This window comes from Toxotes jaculatrix, chromosome 2 (assembly GCF_017976425.1).
Source record: "Toxotes jaculatrix isolate fToxJac2 chromosome 2, fToxJac2.pri, whole genome shotgun sequence".
In the NCBI taxonomy this organism is placed as follows: Eukaryota; Metazoa; Chordata; class Actinopteri; family Toxotidae; genus Toxotes; species Toxotes jaculatrix.
The window spans coordinates 12,671,496-12,685,665 of NC_054395.1; the positions used below are offsets into that span (position 1 = coordinate 12,671,496).

Consider the following 14,170-nt stretch of genomic DNA (forward strand, 5'->3'; position numbering starts at 1 on the left):
GGCCGATTTTGACGCCTTACTATTTTAGTATGACGTTTTTTGGCACATTTTGAGGTCATATTAAAGTATGACTTTTTTTTGGCCGATTTTGACACCTTACTATACTATGACCATTTTTATGACATTTTGAGGCCCAAAAAAAATTTGACTTTTTTTGGCCGATTTTGACGCCTTACTATACTATGACCATTTTTATGACATTTTGAGGCCGTTCTGAAAAATGACTGAAAATATTTTTAATTTTTAAAAATTTTTTTAAAAATTTCTAAAAACTTTCAAAAAATTTTCAAAAATTTTAAAAACATTTTCAAACATTTAAAAATATTTCTACTCACAAATTTTCAAAAAATGTCAAAAATTTTCAAAATTTTTAAAAAAATTAAAAATTTGTAAAAAAAATTCAAAAATTTTTAAAAAATTGTAAAAAATTTGTAAAAAATTTTTAAAAAATTTGCCTTTTTTTGACCAATTTTAACACCTTACTATACTATGACCATTTTTATGACATTTTGAGGCCGTTCTGAAAAATGACATTTCATGGCCGATTTTGACGCCTTACTATACTATGACCATTTTTATGACATTTTGAGGCCGAAAAAAAATTTGACTTTTTTTGGTCGATTTTGACGCCTTACTATACTATGACCATTTTTATGACATTTTGAGGCCCAAAAAAAATTAGACTTTTTTTGGCCGATTTTGACGCCTTACTATACTATGACCATTTTTATGACATTTTGAGGCCGAAAAAAATTTGACTTTTTTTGGTCGATTTTGACGCCTTACTATACTATGACCATTTTTATGAAAATTTTTTTTTTTTTAATTTATACTATAACGCTTTTCATGACATTTTGAGATCTTAAAAAAATTTGCCTTTTTTTTGACCGATTTTAACGCCTTACTATACTATGACCATTTTTATGATATTTTGTGGCCGTTCTGAAAAATGACAGAATATATTTTTAATTTTTTAAAAATTTTTAAATTTTTTTTAAAGATTTAAAAAATTAAAAAAATTTAAAATATTTTAAAAATTTTTAAAAAAATTTAAAAACTTTTTAAAAATTTTCAAAAAATTTTAAACCATTTAAAAATATTTCTACTCACAAATTTTCAAAAAATTTAAAAAATTTTCAAAATTTTTTAAAAAATTAAAAATTTGTAAAAAATGTTCAAAAATTGTAAAAAAATTCAAAAATTTTAAAAAATATTTTAAAAACTTTTACAAATTTTCAAAAATGTTCAACAATTTTTAATAATTTTTAAAAAAAAATTCAAAAATATGTTAAAAACTTAAAAATTTTCAAAAATTTTTAAAAAACTTAAAATTTTTAAAGACTTAAAGTTTTTCTAAAAATTTTCAAAAAAATTTTTTTTTAATTTATACTATAACGTTTTTCATGACATTTTGAGATCTTAAAAAAATTTGCCTTTTTTTGACCGATTTTAACGCCTTACTATACTATGACCATTTTTATGACATTTTGAGGCCCAAAAAAAATGTGACTTTTTTAGGCCGATTTTGACGGCTTATTATACTATGACCATTTTTATGACATTTTGAGGCCCAAAAAAAATGTGACTTTTTTTGGCCGATTTTGACGCCTTACTATACTATGACCATTTTTATGACATTTTGAGGCCCAAAAAAAATTTGACTTTTTTTGGCCGATTTTGACGCCTTACTATACTATGACCATTTTTATGACATTTTGAGGCCCAAAAAAAATTTGACTTTTTTAGGCCGATTTTGACGGCTTACTATACTATGTGCATTTTTATGACATTTTGAGGCCGTTCTGAAAAATAACAGAAAATATTTTTAATTTTTTAAAAATTTAAAAAATTTAAAAAATTTAAAATATTTTCAAAATTTTTAAAAAAATTTAAAAACTTTTTAAAATTTTTTAAAAAAGTTCTAAAAACTTTCAAAAAATTTTCAAAAATTTTTAAAACATTTTCAAACATTTAAAAATATTTCTACTCACAAATTTTCAAAAAATTTCAAAAATTTTCAAAATTTTTAAAAAACTTAAAATTTTTAAAAACAAAGTTTTTCAAAAAATTTTCAAAAAATTTTTTTTTTAATTTATACTATAACGTTTTTCATGACATTTTGAGATCTTAAAAAAAATTGCCTTTTTTTGACCGATTTTAACGCCTTACTCTATACTATGACCATTTTTATGACATTTTGAGGCCCCCAAAAAATTTGACTTTTTTAGGCCGATTTTGACGGCTTATTATACTATGACAATTTTTATGACATTTTGAGGCCGTTCTGAAAAATGACTTTTTTTGGCCGATTTTGACGCCTTACTATACTATGACCATTTTTATGACATTTTGAGGCCGTTCTGAAAAATGACTTTTTATGGCCGATTTTGACGCCTTACTATACTATGACCATTTTTATGACATTTTGAGGCCGTTCTGAAAAATGACTTTTTATGGCCGATTTTGACGCCTTACTATACTATGACCATTTTTATGACATTTTGAGGCCGTTCTGAAAAATGACTTTTTATGGCCGATTTTGACGCCTTACTATACTATGACCATTTTTATGACATTTTGAGGCCGTTCTGAAAAATGACTTTTTTTGGCCGATTTTGACGCCTTACTATACTATGACCATTTTTATGACATTTTGAGGCCGAAAAAAAATTTGACTTTTTTTGGCCGATTTTGACGCCTTACTATACTATGACCATTTTTATGACATTTTGAGGCCGTTCTGAAAAATGACTGAAAATATTTGTAATTTTTTAAAAATTTTTAAAAAATTTTAAATTTTAAAATTTAATTTTAAAATTTTTTAAAAATTTTTAAAAATTTTTAAAAAATTTTAAAAATTTTTAAAAAAATTTAAAAACTTTTTAAAAAATTTTAAAAAATTTCTAAAAACTTTCAAAAAATTTAAAATTTTTTTTAAAACATTTTCAAACATTTAAAAATATTTCTACTCACAAATTTTAAAAAAAATTAAAAAATTTTCAAAAAATTAAGAATTTGTAAAAAATGTTCAAAAAATTTTAAAAAAAATTTAAAAATTTTCAAAAATTTTAAATTTTTTTTAAAAAACGTAAAATTTTAAGTTTTTCAAAAAATTTTCAAAAAAAATTTTTTTTAATTTATACTATAACGCTTTTCATGACAATTTGAGATCTTAAAAAAATTTGCCTTTTTTTGACCGATTTTAACGCCTTACTATACTATGACCATTTTTATGACATTTTGAGGCCCAAAAAAAATTTGACTTTTTTTGACCGATTTTAACGCCTTACTATACTATGACCATTTTTATGACATTTTGAGGCCCAAAAAAAATTTGACTTTTTTTGACCGATTTTAACGCCTTACTCTACTATGACCATTTTTATGACATTTTGAGGCCCAAAAAAAATTTGACTTTTTTAGGCCGATTTTGACGCCTTACTATACTATGACCATTTTTATGACATTTTGAGGCCGTTCTGAAAAATGACTTTTTATGGCCGATTTTGACGCCTTACTATACTATGACCATTTTTATGACATTTTGAGGGCGTTCTGAAAAATGACTTTTTATGGCCGATTTTGACGCCTTACTATACTATGACCATTTTTATGACATTTTGAGGCCGTTCTGAAAAATGACCTTTTTTGGCCGATTTTGACGCCTTACTATACTATGACCATTTTTATGACATTTCGAGGCCAAAAAAAACTGTGACTTTTTTAAGACGATTTTCACGCCTTACTATACTATGACCATTTTTATGACATTTTGAGGCCGTTCTGAAAAATGACTTTTTTGGCCGATTTTGACGCCTTACTATACTATGACCATTTTTATGACATTTTGAGGCCGTTCTGAAAAATGACTTTTTTGGCCGATTTTGACGCCTTACTATACTATGACCATTTTTATGACATTTTCAGGCCCAAAAAAATTTTGACTTTTTTAGGCCGATTTTGACGCCTTACTATACTATGACCATTTTTATGACATTTTGAGGCCCAAAAAAAATGTGACTTTTTTAGGCCGATTTTGACGCCTTACTATACTATGACCATTTTTATGACATTTCGAGGCCAAAAAAAACTGTGACTTTTTTAAGCCGATTTTGACGCCTTACTATACTATGACCATTTTTATGACATTTTGAGGCCCAAAAAAAATTTGACTTTTTTAGGCCGATTTTGACGCCTTACTATACTATGACCATTTTTATGACATTTTGAGGCCCAAAACAAATTTGACTTTTTTTGGCCGATTTTGACGCCTTACTATACTATGACCATTTTTATTACATTTTGAGGCCGTTCTGAAAAATGACTGAAAATATTTGTAATTTTTTAAAAATTTTTAAAAATTTTTAAAAAAATTTAAAAACTTTTTAAAAAATTTTAAAAAATTTCTAAAAACTTTCAAAAAATTTTAAAAATTTTTTAAAACATTTTCAAACATTTAAAAATATTTCTACTCACAAATTTTAAAAAAATTTCAAAAATTTTCAAAATTTTTTAAAAAATTAAGAATTTGTAAAAAATGTTCAAAAAATTTTAAAAAAAATTTAAAAATTTTCAAAAATTTTAAATTTTTTTTAAAAAACGTAAAATTTTAAGTTTTTCAAAAAATTTTCAAAAAAAATTTTTTTTAATTTATACTATAACGCTTTTCATGACAATTTGAGATCTTAAAAAAATTTGCCTTTTTTTGACCGATTTTAACGCCTTACTATACTATGACCATTTTTATGACATTTTGAGGCCCAAAAAAAATCTGACTTTTTTTGACCGATTTTAACGCCTTACTATACTATGACCATTTTTATGACATTTTGAGGCCCAAAAAAAATTTGACTTTTTTTGACCGATTTTAACGCCTTACTCTACTATGACCATTTTTATGACATTTTGAGGCCCAAAAAAAATTTGACTTTTTTAGGCCGATTTTGACGCCTTACTATACTATGACCATTTTTATGACATTTTGAGGCCCAAAAAAAATTTGACTTTTTTAGGCCGATTTTGACGCCTTACTATACTATGACCATTTTTATGACATTTTGAGGCCGTTCTGAAAAATGACTTTTTATGGCCGATTTTGACACCTTACTATACTATGACCATTTTTATGACATTTTGAGGCCGTTCTGAAAAATGACTTTTTATGGCCGATTTTGACACCTTACTATACTGTGACCATTTTTATGACATTTTGAGGCCGAAAAAAAATGTGACTTTTTTTGGTCGATTTTGACGCCTTACTATACTATGACCATTTTTATGACACTTTGATGCCCAAAAAAAATGTGACTTTTTTTGGCCGATTTTGACGCCTTACTATACTATGACCATTTTTATGACATTTTGAGGCCGTTCTGAAAAATAACTGAAAATATTTTTAATTTTTTAAAAATTTTAAAAAAATTTTTAAAAAATTTAAAAAATTTTTTAAAAATTTTAAAAAATTTCTAAAAACTTTCAAAAAATTTTCAAAAATTTTTTTTTTAATTTATACTATAACGCCTTACTATACTATGACCATTTTTATGACATTTTGAGGCCGTTCTGAAAAATGACTTTTTATGGCCGATTTTGACACCTTACTATACTATGACCATTTTTATGACATTTTGAGGCCGTTCTGAAAAATGACTTTTTATGGCCGATTTTGACGCCTTACTATACTATGACCATTTTTATGACATTTTGAGGCCCAAAAAAAATTTGACTTTTTTAGGCCGATTTTGACGCCTTACTATACTATGACCATTTTTATGACATTTTGAGGCCCAAAAAAAATGTGACTTTTTTTGGCCGATTTTCACGCCTTACTATACTATGACCATTTTTATGACATTTTGAGGCCGTTCTGAAAAATGACCTTTTTTGGCCGATTTTGACGCCTTACTATACTATGACCATTTTTATGACATTTCGAGGCCAAAAAAAACTGTGACTTTTTTAAGACGATTTTCACGCCTTACTATACTATGACCATTTTTATGACATTTTGAGGCCGTTCTGAAAAATGACTTTTTTGGCCGATTTTGACGCCTTACTATACTATGACCATTTTTATGACATTTTGAGGCCGTTCTGAAAAATGACTTTTTTGGCCGATTTTGACGCCTTACTATACTATGACCATTTTTATGACATTTTCAGGCCCAAAAAAATTTTGACTTTTTTAGGCCGATTTTGACGCCTTACTATACTATGACCATTTTTATGACATTTTGAGGCCCAAAAAAAATGTGACTTTTTTAGGCCGATTTTGACGCCTTACTATACTATGACCATTTTTATGACATTTTGAGGCCCCCAAAAAATTTGACTTTTTTAGGCCGATTTTGACGGCTTATTATACTATGACAATTTTTATGACATTTTGAGGCCGTTCTGAAAAATGACTTTTTTTGGCCGATTTTGACGCCTTACTATACTATGACCATTTTTATGACATTTTGAGGCCGTTCTGAAAAATGACTTTTTATGGCCGATTTTGACGCCTTACTATACTATGACCATTTTTATGACATTTTGAGGCCGTTCTGAAAAATGACTTTTTATGGCCGATTTTGACGCCTTACTATACTATGACCATTTTTATGACATTTTGAGGCCGTTCTGAAAAATGACTTTTTATGGCCGATTTTGACGCCTTACTATACTATGACCATTTTTATGACATTTTGAGGCCCAAAAAAAATTTGACTTTTTTTGACCGATTTTAACGCCTTACTCTACTATGACCATTTTTATGACATTTTGAGGCCCAAAAAAAATTTGACTTTTTTAGGCCGATTTTGACGCCTTACTATACTATGACCATTTTTATGACATTTTGAGGCCCAAAAAAAATTTGACTTTTTTAGGCCGATTTTGACGCCTTACTATACTATGACCATTTTTATGACATTTTGAGGCCGTTCTGAAAAATGACTTTTTATGGCCGATTTTGACACCTTACTATACTATGACCATTTTTATGACATTTTGAGGCCGTTCTGAAAAATGACTTTTTATGGCCGATTTTGACACCTTACTATACTGTGACCATTTTTATGACATTTTGAGGCCGAAAAAAAATGTGACTTTTTTTGGTCGATTTTGACGCCTTACTATACTATGACCATTTTTATGACACTTTGATGCCCAAAAAAAATGTGACTTTTTTTGGCCGATTTTGACGCCTTACTATACTATGACCATTTTTATGACATTTTGAGGCCGTTCTGAAAAATAACTGAAAATATTTTTAATTTTTTAAAAATTTTAAAAAAATTTTTAAAAAATTTAAAAAAATTTTTAAAAATTTTAAAAAATTTCTAAAAACTTTCAAAAAATTTTCAAAAATTTTTTTTTTAATTTATACTATAACGCCTTACTATACTATGACCATTTTTATGACATTTTGAGGCCGTTCTGAAAAATGACTTTTTATGGCCGATTTTGACACCTTACTATACTATGACCATTTTTATGACATTTTGAGGCCGTTCTGAAAAATGACTTTTTATGGCCGATTTTGACGCCTTACTATACTATGACCATTTTTATGACATTTTGAGGCCCAAAAAAAATTTGACTTTTTTAGGCCGATTTTGACGCCTTACTATACTATGACCATTTTTATGACATTTTGAGGCCCAAAAAAAATGTGACTTTTTTTGGCCGATTTTCACGCCTTACTATACTATGACCATTTTTATGACATTTTGAGGCCGTTCTGAAAAATGACTTTTTTGGCCGATTTTGACGCCTTACTATACTATGACCATTTTTATGACATTTTGAGGCCCAAAAAAAATTTGACTTTTTTAGGCCGATTTTGACGCCTTACTATACTATGACCATTTTTATGACATTTTGAGGCCGTTCTGAAAAATGACTTTTTATGGCCGATTTTGACACCTTACTATACTATGACCATTTTTATGACATTTTGAGGCCGTTCTGAAAAATGACTTTTTATGGCCGATTTTGACGCCTTACTATACTATGACCATTTTTATGACATTTTGAGGCCGTTGTGAAAAACGACTTTTTTTGGCCGATTTTGACGCCTTACTATACTATGACCATTTTTATGACATTTCGAGGCCAAAAAAAACTGTGACTTTTTTGGCCGATTTTGACGCCTTACTATACTATGACCATTTTTATGACATTTTGAGGCCCAAAAAAATTTTGACTTTTTTAGGCCGATTTTCACGCCTTACTATACTATGACCATTTTTATGACATTTTGAGGCCGTTCTGAAAAATGACTTTTTTGGCCGATTTTGACGCCTTACTATACTATGACCATTTTTATGACATTTTGAGGCCCAAAAAAAATTTGACTTTTTTAGGCCGATTTTGACGCCTTACTATACTATGACCATTTTTATGACATTTTGAGGCAGTTCTGAAAAATGACTTTTTATGGCCGATTTTGACACCTTACTATACTATGACCATTTTTATGACATTTTGAGGCCGTTCTGAAAAATGACTTTTTATGGCCGATTTTGACGCCTTACTATACTATGACCATTTTTATGACATTTTGAGGCCGTTCTGAAAAACGACTTTTTTTGGCCGATTTTGACGCCTTACTATACTATGACCATTTTTATGACATTTTGAGGCCGTTCTGAAAAACGACTTTTTTTGGCCGATTTTGACGCCTTACTATACTATGACCATTTTTATGACATTTCGAGGCCAAAAAAATTTTTGACTTTTTTAGGCCGATTTTGACGCCTTACTATACTATGACCATTTTTATGACATTTTGAGGCCCAAAAAAAATTTGACTTTTTTTGGCCGATTTTGACGCCTTACTATACTATGACCATTTTTATGACATTTTGAGGCCCAAAAAAAATTTGACTTTTTTAGGCCGATTTTGACGCCTTACTATACTATGACCATTTTTATGACATTTTGAGGCCCCAAAAAAATGTGACTTTTTTTGGCCGATTTTGACGCCTTACTATACTATGACCATTTTTATGACATTTTGAAGCCGTTCTGAAAAATGACAGAAAATATTTTTAACTTTTTAAAAATTTTTTAAAAATTTTTAAAAAATTTAAAAACTTTTTAAAAAATTCTAAAAAATTTCTAAAAACTTTCAAAAAATTTTCAAAAATTTTAGAAATTTTTTAAAAAATTAAGAATTTGGAAAAAATGTTCAAAAAATTTTAAAAAATTTTAAAAAATTGTAAAATTTTTTTAAAAATTTTGAAAAATTGTAAAATTTTTTTAAAAAATGTAAAGTTTTTCAAAAAATTTTCAAATTTTTTTTTTTTAATTTATACTATAACGCTTTTCATGACATTTTGAGATCTTAAAAAAATTTGCCTTTTTTTGACCGATTTTAACGCCTTACTATACTATGACCATTTTTATGACATTTTGAGGCCCAAAAAAAATTTGACTTTTTTTGACCGATTTTAACGCCTTACTATACTATGACCATTTTTATGACATTTTGAGGCCCAAAAAAAATGTGACTTTTTTTGGCTGATTTTGACGCCTTACTATACTATGACCATTTTTATTACATTTTGAGGCCGTTCTGAAAAATGACTGAAAATGTTTGTAATTTTTTAAAATTTTTTAAAAAATTTTTAAAAAATTTAAAAACTTTTTAAAAAATTTTAAAAAATTTCTAAAAACTTTCAAAAAATTTTAAAAAATTTTTAAAACATTTTCAAACATTTAAAAATATTTCTACTCACAAATTTTCAAAAAATTTCAAAAATTTTGAGGCCTTACTATACTATGACCATTTTTATGACATTTTGAGGCCGTCCTGAAAAATGACTTTTTATTGCCGATTTTGACGTCTTACTATACTATGACCATTTTTATGACATTTTGAGGCCGTTCTGAAAAATGACTTTTTATGGCCGATTTTGACGCCTTACTATACTATGACCATTTTTATAACATTTCGAGGCCAAAAAAAACTGTGACTTTTTTAAGCCGATTTTCACGCCTTACTATACTATGACCATTTTTATGACATTTTGAGGCCCAAAAAAAATTTGACTTTTTTTGGCCGATTTTGACGCCTTACTATACTACGACCATTTTTATGACATTTTGAGGCCCAAAAAAAATTTGACTTTTTTTGGCCGATTTTGACGCCTTACTATACTACGACCATTTTTATGACATTTTGAGGCCCAAAAAAAATTTGACTTTTTTAGGCCGATTTTGACGCCTTACTATACTATGACCATTTTTATGACATTTTGAGGCCCAAAACAAATTTGACTTTTTTTGGCCGATTTTGACGCCTTACTATACTGTGACCATTTTTATGACATTTTGAGGCCGAAAAAAAATTTGACTTTTTTTGGTCGATTTTGACGCCTTACTATACTATGACCATTTTTATGACACTTTGATGCCCAAAAAAATGTGACTTTTTTTGGCCGATTTTGACGCCTTACTATACTATGACCATTTTTATGACATTTTGAGGCCGTTCTGAAAAATAACTGAAAATATTTTTAATTTTTTAAAAATTTTTAAAAATTTTTTAAAAAATTTAAAAACTTTTTAAAAAAATTTAAAAAATTTCTAAAAACTTTCAAAAAATTTTCAAAATTTTTTAAAAAATTAAGAATTTGTAAAAAATGTTCAAAAAATTTTAAAAAATTGTAAAATTTTTTTAAAAATTTTCAAAAATTTTTAAATTTTTTTAAAAAACTTAAAGTTTTTCAAAAATTTTTTAAAAAACTTAAAGTTTTTCAAAAAATTTTCAAAAAAAATTGTTTTTAATTTATACTATAACGCCTTACTATACTATGACCATTTTTATGACATTTCGAGGCCAAAAAAAACTGTGACTTTTTTGGCCGATTTTGACGCCTTACTATACTATGACCATTTTTATGACATTTTGAGGCCCAAAAAAATTTTGACTTTTTTAGGCCGATTTTCACGCCTTACTATACTATGACCATTTTTATGACATTTTGAGGCCGTTCTGAAAAATGACTTTTTTGGCCGATTTTGACGCCTTACTATACTATGACCATTTTTATGACATTTTGAGGCCCAAAAAAAATTTGACTTTTTTAGGCCGATTTTGACGCCTTACTATACTATGACCATTTTTATGACATTTTGAGGCAGTTCTGAAAAATGACTTTTTATGGCCGATTTTGACACCTTACTATACTATGACCATTTTTATGACATTTTGAGGCCGTCCTGAAAAATGACTTTTTATGGCCGATTTTGACGCCTTACTATACTATGACCATTTTTATGACATTTTGAGGCCGTTCTGAAAAACGACTTTTTTTGGCCGATTTTGACGCCTTACTATACTATGACCATTTTTATGACATTTCGAGGCCAAAAAAAACTGTGACTTTTTTGGCCGATTTTGACGCCTTACTATACTATGACCATTTTTATGACATTTTGAGGCCCAAAAAAATTTGGACTTTTTTAGGCCGATTTTGACGCCTTACTATGCTATGACCATTTTTATGACATTTCGAGGCCAAAAAAAACTGTGACTTTTTTGGCCGATTTTGACGCCTTACTATACTATGACCATTTTTATGACATTTTGAGGCCCAAAAAAAATTTGACTTTTTTTGGCCGATTTTGACGCCTTACTATACTATGACCATTTTTATTACATTTTGAGGCCGTTCTGAAAAATGACTGAAAATGTTTGTAATTTTTTAAAATTTTTTAAAAAATTTTTAAAAAATTTAAAAACTTTTTAAAAAATTTTAAAAAATTTCTAAAAACTTTCAAAAAATTTTAAAAAATTTTTAAAACATTTTCAAACATTTAAAAATATTTCTACTCACAAATTTTCAAAAAATTTCAAAATTTTGTGGCCTTACTATACTATGACCATTTTTATGACATTTTGAGGCCGTTCTGAAAAATGACTTTTTATTGCCGATTTTGACGCCTTACTATACTATGACCATTTTTATGACATTTTGAGGCCGTTCTGAAAAATGACTTTTTATGGCCGATTTTGACGCCTTACTATACTATGACCATTTTTATGACATTTCGAGGCCAAAAAAAACTGTGACTTTTTTAAGCCGATTTTCACGCCTTACTATACTATGACCATTTTTATGACATTTTGAGGCCGTTCTGAAAAATGACTTTTTTGGCCGATTTTGACGCCTTACTATAATATGACCATTTTTATGACATTTTGAGGCCCAAAAAAAATGTGACTTTTTTAGGCCGATTTTGACGCCTTACTATACTATGACCATTTTTATGACATTTTGAGGCCCAAAAAAAATTTGACTTTTTTTGGCCGATTTTGACGCCTTACTATACTACGACCATTTTTATGACATTTTGAGGCCCAAAAAAAATTTGACTTTTTTAGGCCGATTTTGACGCCTTACTATACTATGACCATTTTTATGACATTTTGAGGCCCAAAAAAAATTTGACTTTTTTTGGCCGATTTTGACGCCTTACTATACTGTGACCATTTTTATGACATTTTGAGGCCGAAAAAAAATTTGACTTTTTTTGGTCGATTTTGACGCCTTACTATACTATGACCATTTTTATGACACTTTGATGCCCAAAAAAAATGTGACTTTTTTTGGCCGATTTTGACGCCTTACTATACTATGACCATTTTTATGACATTTTGAGGCCGTTCTGAAAAATAACTGAAAATATTTTTAATTTTTTAAAAATTTTAAAAAATTTTTTAAAAAATTTAAAAAAATTTTAAAAAATTTCTAAAAACTTTCAAAAATTTTTCAAAAATTTTCAAAATTTTTTAAAAAATTAAGAATTTGTAAAAAATTTTCAAAAAATTTTAAAAAATTGTAAAAAATTTTAAAAAATTTAAAAATTTTAAAAAAAATTTAAAAAACGTAAAGTTTTTCAAAAAATTTTCAAAAAATTTTTTTTTTAATTTATACTATAACGCCTTACTATACTATGACCATTTTTATGACATTTTGAGGCCGTTCTGAAAAATGACTTTTTATGGCCGATTTTGACACCTTACTATACTATGACCATTTTTATGACATTTTGAGGCCCAAAAAAAATGTGACTTTTTTTGGCCGATTTTCACGCCTTACTATACTATGACCATTTTTATGACATTTTGAGGCCGTTCTGAAAAATGACTTTTTTGGCCGATTTTGACGCCTTACTATACTATGACCATTTTTATGACATTTTGAGGCCCAAAAAAAATTTGACTTTTTTAGGCCGATTTTGACGCCTTACTATACTATGACCATTTTTATGACATTTTGAGGCCGTTCTGAAAAATGACTTTTTATGGCCGATTTTGACACCTTACTATACTATGACCATTTTTATGACATTTTGAGGCCGTTCTGAAAAATGACTTTTTATGGCCGATTTTGACGCCTTACTATACTATGACCATTTTTATGACATTTTGAGGCCGTTCTGAAAAACGACTTTTTTTGGCCGATTTTGACGCCTTACTATACTATGACCATTTTTATGACATTTCGAGGCAAAAAAAAACTGTGACTTTTTTAAGCCGATTTTCACGCCTTACTATACTATGACCATTTTTATGACATTTTGAGGCCGTTCTGAAAAATGACTTTTTATGGCCGATTTTGACGCCTTACTATACTATGACCATTTTTATGACATTTTGAGGCCGTTCTGAAAAATGACTTTTTATGGCCGATTTTGACGCCTTACTATACTATGACCATTTTTATGACATTTTGAGGCCGTTCTGAAAAATGACTTTTTTTGGCCGATTTTGACGCCTTACTATACTATGACCATTTTTATGACATTTTGAGGCCGAAAAAAAATTTGACTTTTTTTGGCCGATTTTGACGCCTTACTATACTATGACCATTTTTATGACATTTTGAGGCCGTTCTGAAAAATGACTTTTTATGGCCGATTTTGACGCCTTACTATACTATGACCATTTTTATGACATTTTGAGGCCGTTCTGAAAAATGACTTTTTATGGCCGATTTTGACGCCTTACTATACTATGACCATTTTTATTACATTTTGAGGCCGTTCTGAAAAATGACTGAAAATATTTGTAATTTTTTAAAAATTTTTAAAATTTTTTAAAAAAATTTAAAAACTTTTTAAAAAATTTTAAAAAATTTCTAAAAACTTTCAAAAAAATTTAAAAATTTTT

The 14,170-nt window shown here is 27.8% G+C and overlaps 1 protein-coding gene across 3 annotated transcripts in view; it reads right to left on the minus strand.

The window, feature by feature from the left end:
- Window positions 1–14,170, minus strand: part of LOC121200373 (uncharacterized oxidoreductase At1g06690, chloroplastic-like) — a 60,378-nt gene that overhangs the window by 1,839 nt on the left and 44,369 nt on the right. The window lies entirely within an intron of this gene.